General features: G+C 33.7%; 1 protein-coding gene and 1 long non-coding RNA gene across 2 annotated transcripts in view; both read right to left on the reverse strand.

Moving 5' to 3' along the window:
* LOC135840762 (uncharacterized) overlaps positions 1 to 17,255 on the reverse strand; it is a 39,036-nt gene extending 21,781 nt beyond the window's left edge. The window contains exon 1 of the long non-coding RNA XR_010557783.1: positions 17,192 to 17,255. This is a non-coding gene — a long non-coding RNA (uncharacterized LOC135840762). The remainder of the gene's footprint in view (positions 1 to 17,191) is intronic.
* LOC135840690 (Krueppel-like factor luna) overlaps positions 1 to 19,300 on the reverse strand; it is a 202,136-nt gene that overhangs the window by 165,653 nt on the left and 17,183 nt on the right. The gene's annotated exons all lie outside the window — the stretch shown is intronic.

Genomic DNA, 19,300 nt, shown 5'->3' on the forward strand with positions numbered 1-19,300 from the left:
ATGATACGGTTAATCCGCATAATTCTACGCGGACCAAAACATTTGCGCACTCATATCAAAACATAAACACAAAGGTAGCCGAAAAAAAGAAAGAAAATGATACCTACTGGTAATAATTGTGACAATATCGTAACATTTTTTCCATATTTTTCAAAACCCTTTTCAAAAAAAATAATTAAATATATGCAAAATACGCATAGATATACCTAATCAATGTTTCAACCCTTAGTTTGTATGTATACGTACTTACTACAGTGTCTATAGTACTTACCTACCATGTACGTAAAAAATCTTGCGTACAAATTACCTACACACGTAGTAGGTAAACTTTCTCAACACTTTTCGTTTAACGAGTTGATCGCAAAACTTAATATTTTGAAAATATTGATTTTCTTATAAAGAGTTAACCTCTTTCTTCATTATGGCGCCGGTAACTCGCTAAAGGTATCAATTTTATAAATAATAAATGAACCCGAAATTATTTCTTTTCTTTTAATACGATACCATCCAATTTCGAAACCAATGGTTCCCAATATTTGCAGGGTAAAATTCCAAAGACGGATATTTACTCGTTTCACGGGGTGAAAATGATCAAAACACCGACTATAGATAGGTAATAGTATTAATGAAGCGAACAGATTCATAATTTGCCGCGATATTTAAAAATATTATATTTTTACGTACTTACACGGTATACTAATCAATAGGTTTAACTAATTAACGATGAAAATGAGACACAGCATAGTTGCACCAAGAATTTAATCTAATAATGAAAGCTTCTTACGAGGAATTGCTGTGTTCTTATAGCTTAAATTTGAAAACGAAATAGTTATTAAAATCATCAATAATTAATGACACTAATTAGATTGGAGAAAAAAAATTTCTTGGCTCATTGCATGGCAGAAAAATCTGCGCATAATTTTATCGAACAAAAGAACCATAGTAATAATTCCTCAAGCTCAACCAAGTTCACTTTGATTTTTTTTAAATTTATGCTTCTAAAATCTATAATTTACTTATTTACGAACGAATAAACCTCATTTTACATTTATTAAAATTAAGTTAAAATAACTGCCGATGATCTTCATTTCCCCTTCTCCGTCTCTTCGAAAAAAAAAGAAAAAGTGGTTACAATTTTCAGCATGCTTTTCAACGAACCTGAGGTGGTGATGCATTCGCAATCATGTATAAGTAAATATGTTCGATTAGAGACTATCGGGTAAATATTTGGAAATTCAATTAGCTTTTGAACGAATGCCATGTACACAGATATACTTAGGTATTAGCCGTACTCGCAAAATCGAGCGACGAGCGACGTGCTTTGTATATTCGACCAACAGACTGTAGACGTGTAGCAATGGCACATCAACAAGTTGAGTAGAATATTGATATGTAGGTACCTATCTAAAGTAAAAGCGTCAATGTGTCCAGCATGCTGAGACAGCAGAAATAAATAATCTTTTCAAGATTGAAAGTTCTCATTTTATCAAAATTTTCGCACTTGATCGAGTTTGATCTTCCAAAAATCGAAGTTTTTGAAGAGGAGCAGGACCTACCTTACTCTCTAATTTCGTGAATTACCAGTAAGATAGGTAATATTTTTCTTCAATATGTCATTGACAATTCTTGGTGAATTACTGGTAATATCTTTTTAATTATTGGTGAACTAACTATGGTAAATTACCAGTATTTTAAAATAAATTCTCAGTAATTTACCAGTAATTTTAGGTAAATTATCAGCAATTTTTGGTAAATTGTCTGTATTTTTTGATAAGTTGTCGATGTGATCTTTGGTAAGTTACCGGAAATTTTTGATAAATCATGGTAAACTACTGGTAATTTGTGGCCATTTTCTGACACTTTAAGTTGCACTGACTGAATAAGCAGAGATGAAAAGCCTTAAAATGAGACTTCAGCTTTTGGCTTTTAGCTTGAAATTTCAAAATTTAAACTTTTGGCTTTAGCTTTCGGCTATCTCGATTTTTACGGCTTGCTTTAGCCAAACTTTCGGCTTCCAATGGCTTTCCCTTATATTTTTAATTTAACAGCTTTCAGCTATATTTCATTAAGCTTTTGGCTTCTAACTTTTAGGTGATATAGGTACCATCAATTTACAAAAAAAGGGAATCAAAAATTGGATTATGTACACGGATTTCATAATTAGTGATAGTGGGAGAACATTCATTGCTGAATTATTTTCTTTTTTTTTCATTTCATTAAATCGCATTAAAATAAAATTGAATAAATTTTTTTCATTTTTTTGTTTCTTCTGAATTTAGAGAATTCAATCCTGCAAAAAAACTTTTGAAAAAGCCAAAAAAATGAAACTTTTGGCTATCTTTTGGCTTGGAAAAAATGAAACTTGCAAACTTTTAGCTTTCGGCCTAGTGCAAAAATCTGCTCAGCTTTCAGCTTTATGCTTTCGGCTAGCTTTTCATCCCTGGACTGAAGTACCTTATGTTTAAGACCTCAATCCTGACTTTGACAACATCGCTTTCGGTTCACTTATTATCAACTTGACTAGGAAGAACATCATTAATTTGTACCCACTTACCCAGCCTCCTCGAGAGAGAAATGAGGTTGAGGTTGAGGCTCGGTTCATTTTCACAATATCTGTAAAGTAGCATTCACTTATTTTGTCGATCAACCCCCTTCTACCCCCTTATTGCAGTAAAAATTATAATCTGAAAATATTTACAAAATCATGAGACAAAGTACCAAGAAAAGCATGACAAAAATTGCAAAAAATTGAAAAACATGGTCAAATTGACATGGAGTGATCCTTTTGCAAAAATTACAAATGATTTCAACTATTCGACTTTTTCTCTGATTCAAGGAATTAAGTAGTCTGTGGGATGAGTACATAAGCTTTGCAGCCTCCCAAAAGTTTCACATTAAAGTTTTAAAGTTTTCAGCTAAACGATACCTATTAAATTTGATATTATTGTTCACACCAATGTTATGCCCGCGGTATTTTCGTTTCGTTGGAAATAATTCATTTGCCAAACACAAACTTGACAGGCTACACGTAGTAAAAAATTTAATTCACGAAGGCTGGACGCTCGTAAATGTACGAGATAATCTCGAGTTCGGTAATTAATCTCATTACCAAACTATACATACAAGGAAAACATTTTGAAAGATGTTTGGATGTGTCAGCTATCGAACCTGTTGTCTGAAAAAAATCACATCTACTGCATCGTGTAACTTTTTTTTTATCACGCTATTGATTTTACCTTCTCTTCGAAGAAGAACTTAGCGACTTTTCAAAAACCAAATTGCACGCATAAAAGTCACCAACACGTAATAAATATACATTAAAGGCTAAAACGTTGGCAAATTTCTTCGAACTGGCGTTGAAAACCGAAGCAACAACATTTTATAATGATCCGATAAAAATCACCAAAAGGCAGCTTGCTTGCGGCGACATGGCACATTCTTAAAACCTTTTACAAACTTCTTAAACCACGTTTTCGTCTCCCTGTGCGCAATTTTTAGCGAATAAATTAACCGGTATCGCTTTTATTCCATTTACATTATTAATATTACATCGTATCGTTTATTTTGCAACGATAAAAACGCCAGGCCAGACGACGAACGAAAGGAAAGATGAAAACGAGCACACAGCGAGAGGTTTACAGTAGCGTAATCAAAGTAGGGAATTTTCTTACTTTTATAGATACCCCAGCTACACTCCACTTTTACATCCCGACGGGAAAAGTTTGGCATCTTTTGCGGAAATCTAATTAATTGCCTTTTCTAACGAAAGGGTTTCGTATAAATTATTTAAAGTAGACTACATTCTAGCACTAAGAACGACAACAGTAAAAATTACCTTTTCATTTCTCCAGCAATCTTCCGCAGATTATTTTCGCTGGATAGGTTTACATTGGTAATTTTTTTCCGGGCCTTCTTTTTTCCCCTTCTTATGATAAATTAATTCGTACTTTTACGATCCTACGGTCCCATAGTATAAGTGAGAATGAGATGAAACCGTGCGTCGAATTAATTCGCAGAAAAAAAGTACCCTTTGAAAGCGCACAATGTGAGAATTTTTTTTTACACGATTTTGCCTTAAAGCTGAAATTACAAAATTATATTCCTACTTTGCCGCGAGTTGAACTATACACACGTTATATCTGCGGCGCGCATATTCTTCACATGGAGGGGAAAAAACTCCCCAAGAACTCGAACCATTAACCTACTTTCACGACGGTAAGTTGTTCAACTCGCGTCTGGACTTCCCTCATTAACAATCTAACACGCAATGCGATATCGTTGCTGAAGTAAAATTTCATTGTATATTTTATTCCCCCAAAACACAACGTAAATTGAGAACCCCTTTTTACAAGGCATCGTGACACGATTTCGTAGTACGTCGAACGTACGAGTATAGTACTATGCTACATTGATGTGCTGCAGTGTAGTATCGTATAGTGAATTACTACTTCAAAGGGTTGTAGCGTAGCGATGCTTGCGCGATAATTCATTTTGTTGTCATCCAGACTTATACAGAGTAGGTCTACGTAGGTAAGTATATCTATTTGTTGTCAATGACTTCGAGTATTTGCCTAGGTAATTTTAAATTATATTTTCACCACTTCTTGCGTTTAAATTTTGGTGTTAATCTCCTTATTTTCCCATTTTTATACTCTCTACTTTTAAAATTAGGTATAATTAGCCTCGGTGAAATTCTGATTTTTCATGATACAGATGCTGAAAAAATGTCGACGGAGTTTGTAAAATAATAATGTACTCGAGTGCAAAAAAAAATACGAATTCAACTCCCTCCCTCCTTTCGTCTTCTCCTGGCTCTCTTCTGTAATCGTATTACTTGGCCTCGAACCATCTGAGCTTGAAAATTGTTCAAAAATAAAAAAATGAAAAAGCATATATTTTAAATTGTCCAGACACCAGCAAAAATTGCACATATGAATGGAAAAAATCACAAGGTCACTCAATATAGGTACTTTAAAAATACGAAATAAAGTTTCGATGCCAGCCAAAAAATGGCATTCTTGAGCATGCAAAAATCCCCCCCCCCCCAAATGAGAACCTTTCATTTTCATCATGGGGTTCACTCTATCACCAATTCGATCATTCTTTTTTACTAAAGTAAAGAGATCCATACGGTAGCTCCCAAAAAAATGTCAGTTGCTCAAATGAAAAATTCCATCTTTATTCTAGGTAATATTCCAATCACCAACACGTTTTGAAGACCTTTTTTCGACGTAAGTATGTGAAAAGAAGTGTATTTTTTAGACTCAAATGTTTTCAAAAAAAAATGCCTCCAAAGTTCGGAATTAGAGATGTGCAGTTTGTAAAGTGAAAAGTGAAAAGTAAAAAGTACTTTTGTTTCAATGAAAAGTTGAAAAGAAAAGTTTCTACTTTTCATTTCACTTTTCAGTTTTCACTAAAAAATGAAAAGCGAGTGACCAATCAATTTACCTACTCATCAGAAAAAAATGACCTCATTGATGAAGTCAAATATCAAGTTTCACTCTCTCCACTCCTCCACCTTCGCAATTCAGCAGTTCAGCGCCCATGAATAGCATTTTGATATTTTTCACATATTTTTTTTCAAAACAGAAAAACCCAAAAATGTTAAAGGCTGTAGAAAGGCTCAAAACTACCACTTTTCGATCAAGTAGGTAGGTGAAAAAATATGATTTTGTTTTTTTGTGTGTTTTAGATAGTCAAAAAATACATCAATTTGAAGTTTTTACAGAGAGCTTTAAAATGAGACTCACACGATTTACTTTTCACACTTTTCAACGAACTTTTCACATTACTTTTCTGAAAAGTGCACATCTCTATTCGGAATGCACGGTTGGTCACATACGTATATTACTGGGAATCTTCTTTCTATAGATCATTTTTCAACTAAAAACGCAGTTTGAGGGCCACTTTTGTCACCTAAGTTAAGTACATCATTTTGTAAAAAGTCTGGGCTCTTGAAAATATTATTTTCCTCGAGTGAAAATTGGAGTTCCAAACGTGTTTATGGCCCACAAAAATGACTACAAATGAAATTTTCCGTAATGATGACTTACAAGCGATTTATTCAATATTCTTAGACAATTTTGAAAATTTTTAAATATCACATACCTAGGTACTTCTCAATTTTTTATTTGGGCAACTCATGCAACTGAGTAAGTTCCTCACTATACTCTATAGGGCTAAAATTGTTTTTTTTTTTTTTTAAATTTAAACCCCAGTAGAATCTTCAATTTTTGAATAATGCAGCAGAAAGTTTTCGTGTAAGCACCTCATGGATCCTCAATTCCTCATGCTCCAGAAAAAAAAATGAGCGAAATTGATGTCAGAGCATAAAAACCAAACTGCGAATAAAATTGACACTTCCCATTTACTTAATTAAACAATAAAAATCCGAATATATTTTGTTTTTTTGAAAAAAATATACACAACACGAATATTCCGGTCTAAAAAGCATTTTACATCGGTCATTCTTCAGTCTTGACGTCGTTCGTAGCTCGTTTTTCGATGAATACAATTTTAAGAAAGATTTCCGCATTTTTCATCGCTGTTTAAACATAATTCAGTACCTATTTTTTTTTGTCGCAGCACAATAGGCGCGCCTACGTTCTTATATAAATTTTTTTTTTCATAAGGATTTATTCAGTATAGAAATTTCTTCACAAAGAAATTTTCAGCACGAAATTAATTTCACTTTGCTTTCACATCAGCGCAGCTAAAAATGTCGTCAAGAATTTCCGTCTGGAAAATTTTAATTATTAGATATTTTCTTAATGGAATTTTATGAAGAAGAGTAATTTTCCAAATTCTTTCTCTTAGTAATTCCATCCAATACAATTTTCACAGCGATTTTTCCCCCTTTTGTATAGTATTTTCAACGCTTTTTCTTGCTTTTGATTTTCTTACCTTTTTTTTACACTAAATTAAAGTTGAATTTGAACTGGATGAAATGTTTTACACGTGCCTAAGGCGAGGCAACGTTGACGTTAGAAGTATATTAAAACTCGGCAACATTATTTTCTTCTTGCATTGCTGCCTTCTGATCTAGGTAGATAGGTACCTACCTAGTTATGTAGGTACGTGTTTTTCATTTCCAAAAACAAGTGTGTATAGCAAGAATAATAGAGAAATAGGCATAATTTATCATACTCATTGTGTTAGGATGAAAATAGTAATGAAATTAATTTTATAAAATAAACATAAGAATATGTTTTAACTTAGCTGTACGTATTATAAAGACTTGCGCTTTCCTTTTTTCAAGAAAAATTGTCTTTAATCCCAGCTGGGGCTACTTTAGCTATCTGTGTACCTATACAAAATAATCTAAATTCATTTTCTATTTCTAGACTTGTTTAATAATTAAGACTCGTGATTCTGCAACCATTTCACCTAAACACTCAAATTATGATTACCAATTTTACTCAATTTTCAATCGAATTATCTCAAAAAAAAAAAAAATTAATCAGCTTGAATTTTGAGAATTTTTTTTTACGTTTCGAATAAAATTCAGTCGCTTGCAGCTCCTTCACTTTTGAAAATATCTCGTAATGTCGTCACATGATTTTCTTTCAAAAGTTTTCCAATAACTCGATGAAAAATTTGTTTTCATCTAATTTTCAGAATTGTTTTCCTTTTGAAGCTTGCCCAAAAGTTTGAAAAATTGAATAAAAAGTCACAAACCGTAGCAATTCGGAATAAAAAAACGCCGCACCTGATACAACTCGCAGTCCATTATACAGTCAATAAAATTATTCACCGAGTGTAAAGATATTGGCATAATATTCATCGCACAATACCCAACTCTTTTGGAAATTCGTAAACGGATATTTTCCCAAAAGAATCATATTTTTCGGTAGCTTATCTTTTCATATATACAAATACATACATAAGCATAATACGCGAACGACGACGCGGTTGCAAAGCACATTCGTCAAAGCATAATATTCTTGACTTTGAAACGACGACGAGCGACGAGAGAAAAACACGAAGATTGTAAAAAACAAAATGTTAAACTAGCATTAACTTTATATAAATACAATTGTGGACGTCTGGTTATCACGTATTCGGTTGGCCGTTTAATGTATGGAAAATACTGCAACTAGAACGTTCTCTTATTATGACGAAAGTCCCTAAGGAGGAAGTGGCAGACGACAAAAAAATGATTCGTTTTAAACGAGTAATTCAGATATGTGATTCTTAATCTCTCTGCGGAATTGTACATCCCTTTGAAGAAAAGATAAAAATTACATTTTTGAACTGCTCTATTGAAAACGTTCTTCACTCTCGTAGTATATACTCACACAACTCGGCAGAAAGATTTATTTCAATTTTTTTTCACCTCATCCGCATTCGGAAGACTTAATATCTTCCTTGTTTCTACAGTACACACATCTCAAGTACATGCGTGTCGGATATACAGTGTGTCCCGAAAGTTTTGAAGAGTTGTAATAGCTTTGAAACGGTTAAATTATGGCAAAATCATTTCATCGGGATGAATCAAGATCAATTTTTGGAAAGCGATTTACCAAACACTTGTGACCAGTGGTCGTTTCTCTTTTAACACCTCTTTCCTTTCCCAAGATTCAGAGCAGAAGAAGAGTGACTGTTGGCAACAGAAGAGATTTGGGAAATATCCGCGAGCGTTTTTTAAAAATAAATTTATATTGAAAGAGCACTCAAAAATACATCACCAGCTAAAATTTCAAGGGCTGAAGTGCATTATTCGATTTTTGTTGAATTTTTGATAATGTGAAAAAAAATAAAAATTTTAACAAATTTACCTAAAGAGCCGAAATTTGGTATGTATTCCATTTTTGACTTCATAAATCGAGTGAAAACGGTTTCAAACCGTTTTGAGCAATTCTGAAGCTTTCAGCAGATTTTTGAAAATTGGAATTTCCAAAAAAGTTTACAAAATGAAGTTTGAAAGCTAAAATTTGCTTTATACGCTAATTTCGAGATGCTGAGTCAATTGGAGATAGATTCGTCAAGTTGTTCTAAAACCTCCGGGCACATTTTGAAAATTTCAGAATGAAAAAAAACAACATAAAAACTGTCCAAATCAACTTTTCGAGTCTCTTGAGAAAAAATAACACTTCGTGATTTTTGGGGCATACTGTATGGTATACAACATACACGCTTATTTTAAAACATAGGTATCCTACCATACATGTTCCAAAGTTCACCAGCGTGAAAGAAATCACACCCCCAAAAAAAATCCGAACGAGTCTCGCGCGTTAATTAGAATATCGAGAGTAAAAAGCTATTTTCGAGCGTTCCTATCAGATGTTATTTTTACGGGCAGTGAAGAAAAAAGTGAGAGAGAAAAGGAGGCGACCTTTTAAGACCGTAAAAGGGCGAATGCAGATGTAAGATTGATTGATGTAATGGCTGTTTTGACTGCGCGTAAGAGGGTTTCTGTTTTACGACTTGGTACCTACTATACATACGTATATACAGATATAAATACCGAGACGAAAATCCACGTTGGATTTGTAAAGAAACTTTGGCTCGCCGGATTTTTGAGTACAAATACTCAGCTAATAAAATTATCTAACGCGCCGAATAACGTAATTCGGAGGCCCGAGGAGCGTCATTCCAGCCTTCTCAGAGCATTCATCAGTTATCGCCTTTAATGGTAATTTCGGCCTCTCTAACGAATCGACGCAAATTTAAATTTCGCATCTGATAAGCGCTGCAGATTTGGTCGATGATAAATCGACGCTTTTGCCGGCGCTCAGGTGCACTATTTGGGAAACCATTTCGGCTGTTACATTAAGCCGTCGCCGCGATGATCCACAACTTTCATTAACAGTACTGCCTTATCGCCTATCACCGTACTTCCGCATTTGAAAAACGGCCCAAAACAGCGTAAACGCCGCCGACTACCTACACACAATCTATATACGTAGTTAGGCGAAACTAGGTTGCGCGTTCATTTCGCACACCTTTAGCAGTGAAAAACTTAAGGCTACGATGCGATATTATCGATGATGAAAATTATACTGTTGCCGGGATTTTCTTTACGAGCTATTTTCGTAACAATGATGACCAAAAAATTCGACCACAAACGAATAAAGTACATCGTGGTATTCGTACAAAGAGGTACTTTACGTTTACGTATGTATTTTAATAGGAGATGTCACGAACATATTGCATACAACGCAACGTGTTATTCGCTACAGCAAACAAGTTCTTCTTCTTCGTAGTTACGACCTTGCAATTCATTGTAATTTTTCAATTTCATGAACAATTTCGTTGAATTTTTTAATGAGGTTTTCGTCGTGTCCTAAAAACGAGCTGCCAATTGACAGAGGAAAAATACGAATACAAATGCGAAAGAGAAAAAGAGAGAGAGAGAGAGAGAGGGGCACAATTTTTGAATTCTTCGAATTTTTTTTATCCCTTAAAGTCCTCGTGTAAATTTTTTTAGGAAAATTTCTCACATAAAAACACCTTGGGGCAAAATTTTAGTAAATTTTACAAAATTCAAGGGCAGTTTCTCTTATTGGAATAAAAATCAGGTCAAATTTAATTCGTATGATATATCTCATTCTTAACTTCACAAATCGACAAGTAATGGTGCCACTGCCACATGGTTCCATCTAGTTTGAGGAGCTTCGAGGGTGGTCATTTCAATCAAACATATATTTTTCTCGACGACTGCGAAATTTTTACTCAAATATTATTTCCAGCAACAAGTGTAGGTATTTCAGGAATAAATTAATCAAATTCACTGACTATCTACAGTATACGATTCATGCCACAATGCTATAGCATGAAACCCTTCCCCTTCCCCTTCCCCAGACAAATGCGCATCGTGTCTTGGAAAAATGATGCGAAATTCCGTGCAATAAAACGCATAAACTTATGATAATGAATCTAAGAAGCGATTACACGCCAATAATGAAAAAATTTACCAAACGATAGTTGAACTTTTCGCAGAAATGCACAGCAGTATTCCCATCTTTGGATGGAGTGGCGGCGCTTATTGTTATATGTGTAATATGTCAGCAGTTCTGAATAATAATATTGTTATCGAAACTTTTTCATTGCGATGTACGTGTGTATTTCAAATTTAATGTCGTGTGGAATCTTGTTTTTTCAAAACTTTCTGATAGTCAAATAAATGCAATAATGGAGCTTTTTGAATTACGTTTTATTGCAAAGCAACGTTGGCTTTATATTCGTCGATGGTTCATTTACGAAGCTACTACACGCTCGTACTTACGTATTTCAAGACTGAACAATTTCTTGGAGTTTTACACGTTTATGATTTTTAGCAGTTTGCTCGTACACGAGTAGTACGACGAATAGTTGATATTTATTATTTCTACACTTTTATCAGCGACGCGTGTTCTTCTTCCAGCTACACAAATCCATTTTCCGGGTACCTATACAAAATATGGTATCGCCTCGCCATGTTTTATGGATCGGTATGTAAGTTCTATGTAGTAAGTTGCAAAAATCACCATTTTGTACATACGTATTACATATTGTACTGCATAGTACTCATAGTCGGTGATGTATAGAGATGGAAAAATTATTAAATAGAATTCGTATCGCGATCATAAAAAACACCCCCTTCATCCATATGAAAAACAAAATTTCCCCATTCTGTGACAGAATAAATCGAGCAACGGAAATTTTTATCAAAACTTCGCATGATTAGTTTCAATTTCGAATCGAATTCGCACCGGATATTTACTATCGTATTTTTTACACAATCGAGATTACGCACACGCAGGAAATAGGCGAGACAAAATGTACAGACGAAAAGTACATACGAGAATATGGTAAAGTGTAAAAAAATTATGATTCATTATTTTTCTGATCAATCGTTCTGTTTAAGGTGATCGAATTTCAATTTTTTTAAAAATGGAGTTCAATACTCGACATCTACTATACAAGAGTGAGAGGAAGGAGATAGACAAAAGAAGGCAAAGTGGCCACACAGAAACCTGGTAATAAAAAGTGATCTGCAATTGGCAGATGACAGAAACTGAAGAGATTCTTTTTTCACATACTCAACTGAACTGATCAAACTTGAATCATTGGCTGGGTCACTTTTCATTTTTTTTTTTTTTTTTTGAAATTTGATGGAGCCTGGCAAAAAATTAGGGCCAAATGACCCCAACAAGACGACAGAAAAATGTCAAAATCATCATTTTTTTGAAGAAATGTTAACTTATTTTCAAAACTTCTGAACTTAACAAAAATGAACTTTGAACTTTGAGCTTTTTTAATGCTTCAAACGTGATGGTAAGGAAATACTAAAGACATCAAGAGACTTTTTGAAAAATCATTTTTTTTTTCAATCCTGAAGCGTTACAAAAATTTTCAACTTTTTCAAACTTTGAGCTCTTTGTATTAAATAATATTGATTAAAAAATTTGAAATTTTTTTCACGTGATTTACATTTGAAGCATACGTTTCCAAAACGCACTAAGTCCAAAAAAATATTGATAAGAAATTCATGGTAATTAGTACAATTCGGAAACGTAGAAATGTCCCAAATTGGCTAATTTTTTGATATGTTGCAGCCAAGACCTTTAGGCACAACATATCAAAAAATCAGCCATTTTGGGCCTCAACTTTATGCTAGATGGCCTTGCAACCTCAGAATCTATGAAAATGGACTTAATGCGTTTTGGAAACGTATGCTTCATTTGAAAAAAAAAATAATAATACTTACCTACAATAATGTAATATTTATCACATTTTTTTTTCAGACAAAATGAGAAATTCATCTAATTTTATGTAAATGTTAATCAATGAAATTACCCAGTACCCACCTACGAGTACATCTGAAGCTACTTTTTTCTCAAATAAATTCACGCCAACTCATCTGATTTCATGTATGCTTTGATAAAATACATAATCTAATCATAATTTCGACGTAAATTACATAATATATTTGTAGTATATTTTTTACCAAGAATGGAAAATATTAATATCAATAGAACCCGCAAATCGGTACTGGATTTTTCTTTTTTAATCGAAAATGTTTTCGCTTATTTTTTCTAAGACTTTTAAACCAAGGTATTTCTGATGCTTCTCATGAATTCTTTCGAAAGAGTGTCAGCATGGATAAGGATGGAAGGAGTGAAAGAAAGAGAGGTTAAAAACGTTCAGAACGTCGTCATATCCAATTTTCTGAAAATAACTCTGGAATTGAAGGTACCTACGTCTTACTTATTAATGTTTAATTCAATTTTGAACTTTTTCATGGACTTTTTTGGACATATGAAATCCGCTGGAGGCTCCATAATGGCTTAAAATCATCATAAATTAATAATTTTAAAAATCCAAAATATTTCAGCTTTATATCTAAATCAAAATCGCATTCATTTTTGATACATAGATGAACCAATTTTGAATTTTAAAATGTTTTTTCTAATTTTTTTTGTCTTTTTCATCAGACAACAAAGAAAATATTAAATTTTCGGGCCCAAAATACAAAAAGCTTTGTAAACGTTAATAACAGCATGATTGTTTTTTTCATCATATTCCAGCACGTGTAGTGAGATAAGATGCATGCATCCTGCATGTGCATCGATAAAAGCGGAGAATTTCCTCTACATCTATCGACAAAAAGTGTTCCGATTGAATTCACTGAATATACCATAGACATTAGTTGAAAATTTTGATCCGGAATTTCACCATAAAACGATGTAAATTCACGAGCAAAATAACGAAAAAGAGAAACACGATTGAACTGACCCGAAATTATCAATTTTTTTGATGATTTTGATAAATTGGTAGCATCGTAGTATAGATATAATTAAACTACATTTATCAATGCTCTTTGGAGCGTATGTTCGATAATACCTATTTTTGACATAAAGCACATCCTGCAAAACGCTATAAGTACACTTAAAATTCCATCTGTATAACCTTTTTAAAACTGAACAGAAACACGTAGCGTTTGATAAGTTACTTTTTATTTCCCCTCGGAGGTTTGGAGCATCTACGTCGAAGAAATTTTCTATAACAACGCCTACGTAGGCATCGTTGTTGGAATTTACTTTTTAAAACAATTAGCTAGTGCGCAGACATGGCATAGGCTATACATTTGTATTTGTAGTAGGTAGGTGATGTTTTGAAGAAACAGCAAACTATATACCAGCCTACTAAGTATATTATGGTGGTAATATAGCACCGAGCAAGCAATTTACAAAATACTACTCAACTGGTAGGCAGTAAATAAAGACGAAATCCTGCGATGCTAATTTTCAAGACAGGGACAACAAACACAGTAGGTAGGTTAGGTATACAGGCGAAAAATACGCCACGAGCATGGCGGTATATTCTGACGTGATGTTCTTCGCGTGGGAAAACTTCGAGTGTGTAAAAAAATACATTCGATTCACAAATACCGCAGTACAATACGATTACGGGTACGTTACAACAATGGCAAGTTGGATTGAAAATAAAACTAAATAAATTTCCAAGTCGTACGAACAAACACATAAAAATAAACTCGCGACAAAAGACCGTTTGATTACTTCCTTCACACGAATCAGCGACAATTAACTCTGGAAAAGGACTTTTGAAGGAAATTAAATTTAATTATAAAAAATGATGGACCATTTAACACTCCCTTTAACCGGAATCTGACAGATCGACCCCAACAACGCTTCGCCCTCTCAATAATGAAAGGTCGCTACGGGTCATAGCGAGAAAAATATTAATAGCCCACATAATGGCCAGATAGTTATCACTTTACATGACGTTTGAGGCGCATCCGGGAACGGGGACTTTTAATTTACAATCTCTCGCGCCATATTACCGAAAACACATCGTCGTCGTCGTATCGCCGACGACGACCATCTCGGGCCCCGGCTCGGCCCAACTCGTCGTCGTTACGAAACGCGAATGCAACATTTTCAAAATAAAAAATTCATCTCCAAGTGGCGACGGATTTGATGCTGCGTTCGGTAACGCGATAAATGAACAGGGTTAACGGAGCACGATGACAAATAAAATCACATCTCCCGTCTCCTCTGCACTTTCGCATTAAACACCCAAGGAACGCGACCGTTTAATTGACGAAGGTCAACTCAAAACGCCTGCATCTCTTTCTCTCTCGCTCGCTCTGTACATAACATTTCCACGTGTTGCCAGAAATTCTCTCAATATTTCGTCGTTTGTATGTACCCGGTTGCTACAGATCAACAACAATACTTAACCAAACATTTATCTTACCAATACGATCATTGTCATTTCGAATTCGTTTTATTTTTACCACCAGTTTTTGGGTTCCAGCTAGTCCCAACAAACTTGGAATTACCTCCTTTGAACATTTTTTTATTATTTCTGAAATTCCTACTAGGAAGTTGGTAAGTAATTGTCTAAATGTGACCAAAAAGTTGTTTTTTTGTTTGAAAAAATGACAAAAAAATCGACCGAGCAGGCTACGATTCTGAGAATCGTCTTTTTTATAGCCAAATTCTCATTCCAGAGCATACATCGATGCGTCGTAAAGTTCATTTTTTATACGAAAACAAGAATCAGGTGAGTCAGTTTCTCTAACTGGCCCTCTTTGATTTTTCATAATAGAGCACATTTTAAAAGTACCATTTAAAAATTTTTAAAAAATTACACCCAAGACACATTTCATGGTGTCTACCAGAACCACTTTAGCAAAAAGTATGACTCTTGTACATATGACCAAGTTTGCATTTTTGTAAATCCTTTTTTTAACTTACTAAGTATTGCGGAAAACGATACATTGTCAGGCTAAAAAAAATATTTTTATTATAGAAACAATTTTTTTTCAATTTTCATATAAGTATTTACATTCCACTTGAACATGAAAACATTTTCAGGCTAAACAAAATCAAATTTGATTATTTTTATTATAGAAATAATTTTTTTTAATTTTCATATTTACTTACATTTCACTTGAACATGAAAACATTTTCAAGCTAAAAAAAATCTTTGATTATTTTTTATTAAGTATAGAAACAATTTTTTTTTTTAATTTTCATATTTACATTCCACTTGAACATAAAAACATTTTCAGGCTAAAAAAATCAAATTTAATTATTTTTTTTACTGTAAAAAACAACATTTTTAAAAATTTACAACCCATCATTACCATTTAACCAAACATGAAATTTAAATTAAATTTTTCAAAAGATTTTCGGCCAAAAGTATGACTTTTGTATGACGTATTAACTCATTTCCATCTTCTTTGCAACGAACTAATTTTCGAAATAGAATCATAACACACCTTGGAGGCGGGGGGGGGGCACAAGCTTTCCAATTTGGACTAAAATTCGAATAAAAGAAAACGGTATGCGTATTGACTAATTTTTTAGATCCAACTTTTTGCTGATCCTCGCCCTTCTCCGAAGTGAAATCAGCTGTCCAAAAAACATGATGGAAATTGATCATCGTAAAATCAGAAAACTCCAACAGTGACATTCAAAGATCAAAGCAGACCAACATAACCTTCTATGTTATTATACTTTCGAAATTTGTACCAACAATCGACCATAAATTTGAGGGAATTAACCACGACGTGGAGTAAAAGAGGAAACTAGTCTCGTTCCATAAAAAAGAATCCAATGAATTTCTTATCGACAGAATTTATGCTGAATTTTCAAATTCACTATAATAAAACCGCGCTCGAAATACATTTTTGCAAATATACCTACCTACCAACCAACGCGAAGTAATCGCGAGATAAATAATTCGTTGACAAGGAATTATTTTTCCTAATAAACGCACGAGACGACGACGACTCGATACGATACGCATTTCGTCGTACTTTGCATTGGAAAAAATTATGTTCTCGCCTGTTTTCGTAGATGTCGTTATTTTTCCTTACACGTGTCATCATCCGATATCTGATACTGTTATTGTTTCAATAAGCATCATCAGATATTGTACAGCTACACCGCATGCACACTGGATATTATTTTCAACGCAAACGCAATGTATACAAGCGATTATTTGTTTGGGAAATAAATATTTCATATGAAAGACGAAACGCTGCTAGGAAGAAAGAAGAATGCCTGTTTTAATGCATCTCGGCAGTATTGTGTGTCTTATGTTATGTTTTCGCAGGATTCCTATTATAATGGCGTATTGTAAATGTATTTTTTATCGCACTTTAATGCAAAGCAGAAGAATTGTCTAAAATTATGTCAATTTATACGAATAATTGTGTACATATACTACTTACAGCTGGACTTTTTGCATTCAGAATTGAAATAGTTAGTAAATAATATCATGTCTTGAAAATTTTGAATTACCTGAAACAGATAATAAAGATTTAAAATTAAGTACGCCTAGGGTAAACATCACATAAAAAGTTGAATAATACTAATCGTTGGTTCAAACCCGGCCCGAAGGACCATTTCAAAAAGTTGATTTCATGAAAAAAATGCATAGATACAGATTGTTGGTAAAAACCCGGCCCGGAGGACCATTAGGACAAGTCTTGAAAAAATTCGTTGTAGTTAAATGAAGTGTACAATCATTACGCAGAAACACCATCAGCTTTCAAAATTCAATGTTAATTTATCAACTTAAGTAGGTCCAATCAGTATTCTCAATCTCAAAGGAAGAACAATAAATATACATACAATAACTCTTCCCCTGAACCGCGACTTTGGCTTAGAATGCACTTTTGGTGAAAATAAAATATGTAATTTTGAACACATAATATATCAAATGAAACAACTAGATTATCTTGAACTTGAATATATGATCGCGTTTCATAAAATGAATACGTACCACTGGGTAAGTGTATCAATAATATCAGGGCCGTATTTACGTATAGGCAGTATAGGCAGCTGCCTAGGGCGGCAAATTTTAGGGGGCGGCAGATTTTTACTTTTGAAAAAAAAATAAATCGTATGAATTTGGCAAAAAGTACCAACGAAAATGTACAGATTTCTCAATTTTTACTTTATAAAACATGCAAAAATAGACGTTTTTTCGTTTCTTGAACCCATTTTTTCAAAAAAATTTTCGCTCTCGCTTCGCTCGAGCAGTAATTCTATCTTTCTTCTTTTACAATTATCTCACACCTCGAAAGGTTCCCAGATAATTACCTCTAATTTGGAGTTTTCATGCTTAAAAATTTGGTTTTTCACGCGGTCAAAGTCAAGAAACATGTGTTTTTAAAGGTTTTTTTAGCGTACGGAAACGTGCGGATTTCATTTTTCATAAAAAATACGGATTTAAAATAGACTTTTTGGCTGCCAGCACTTCATAAAAAATAATAAACAAATGCAAGGTTTCTGATATTTAATTACGTAGATATTGATATCAGTGCCGGTTTTAAGGGGGGGATTTGGGTGATAATCCCCCCCCAGAGGCCAATTTTTTTGGAAAAAATTTTGATACTATAAAGTGGGAATTTTCTAAGAATTTTTGCGCTCTTGTTTCACTGAGATGGATGCCGATTACAAACTGATGTACATTTTTTTTCATCTTTTTTGAGAAGACGAAGCCTTTTGTTTTCTTCTCAAGCCCACATCATAGGTATATTCGTACACAATTTACTTTAATAATACTTTGCAGGCAAATTTAAGTCATTGAGGTCTCCCCTTTTTAAAAATTAAATAAATAAATGACATATTTATTCAGTGGTGTGGCCAGGGAGTGAAGGGGCCATTGTTCTCCCTTGCGAACGAAAATTTGAAATAAAACTTGAAAAAGTGAACTTTTTTTTTTTTGTTGTTTGGACCCATTTTTTCTAAAAATTTTCGCTCTCGCTTCGCTCGAGCAGTAATTTTACCTTCATTTTCATAATATAATCACCACACATCACGATAGGTTTCCAGAAACTGACTCCTAATTTCAATTTTTCATGCATAAAAATCTGGTTTTGCCTCCTCCTTGAGGAAATTCTGACTATTCCACTGTATTTATTTGATTTCTGCTCTCAAAGAAGCTTAATTTTACCCCCCCCCCCTCCCCCAAAAAAATGAGACGGCAAAATTGTTTGGTTCTGATCCAATTATCCCTCTCCAAGGAAAAATCCTGGCACCGGTACTGATTGATATTGTATACATCAGTTACGTTTTATATATGTTGATTAAAAATTGCATTATGGGTGGACATAAATTTTCACACAAACCAAAAAAATTGGGTGGAGGGAGGGGCGGCAAATTTTGTTCTGCCTAGGGCGGCCTAATGTTAAATCCGGCCCTGAATAATATAAAGTAACACATGTACTTAGCTTATCCTACCTCATTCTTACCAAATAATCTGATATGGATTATATCGACTAAACCAAGTCTCAAACAAATTGTGTACTTGTACGTAACGTATCGCACTAATC

The sequence above is a fragment of the Planococcus citri genome, chromosome 3 (assembly GCF_950023065.1).
Source record: "Planococcus citri chromosome 3, ihPlaCitr1.1, whole genome shotgun sequence".
NCBI lineage: Eukaryota > Metazoa > Arthropoda > Insecta > Hemiptera > Pseudococcidae > Planococcus > Planococcus citri.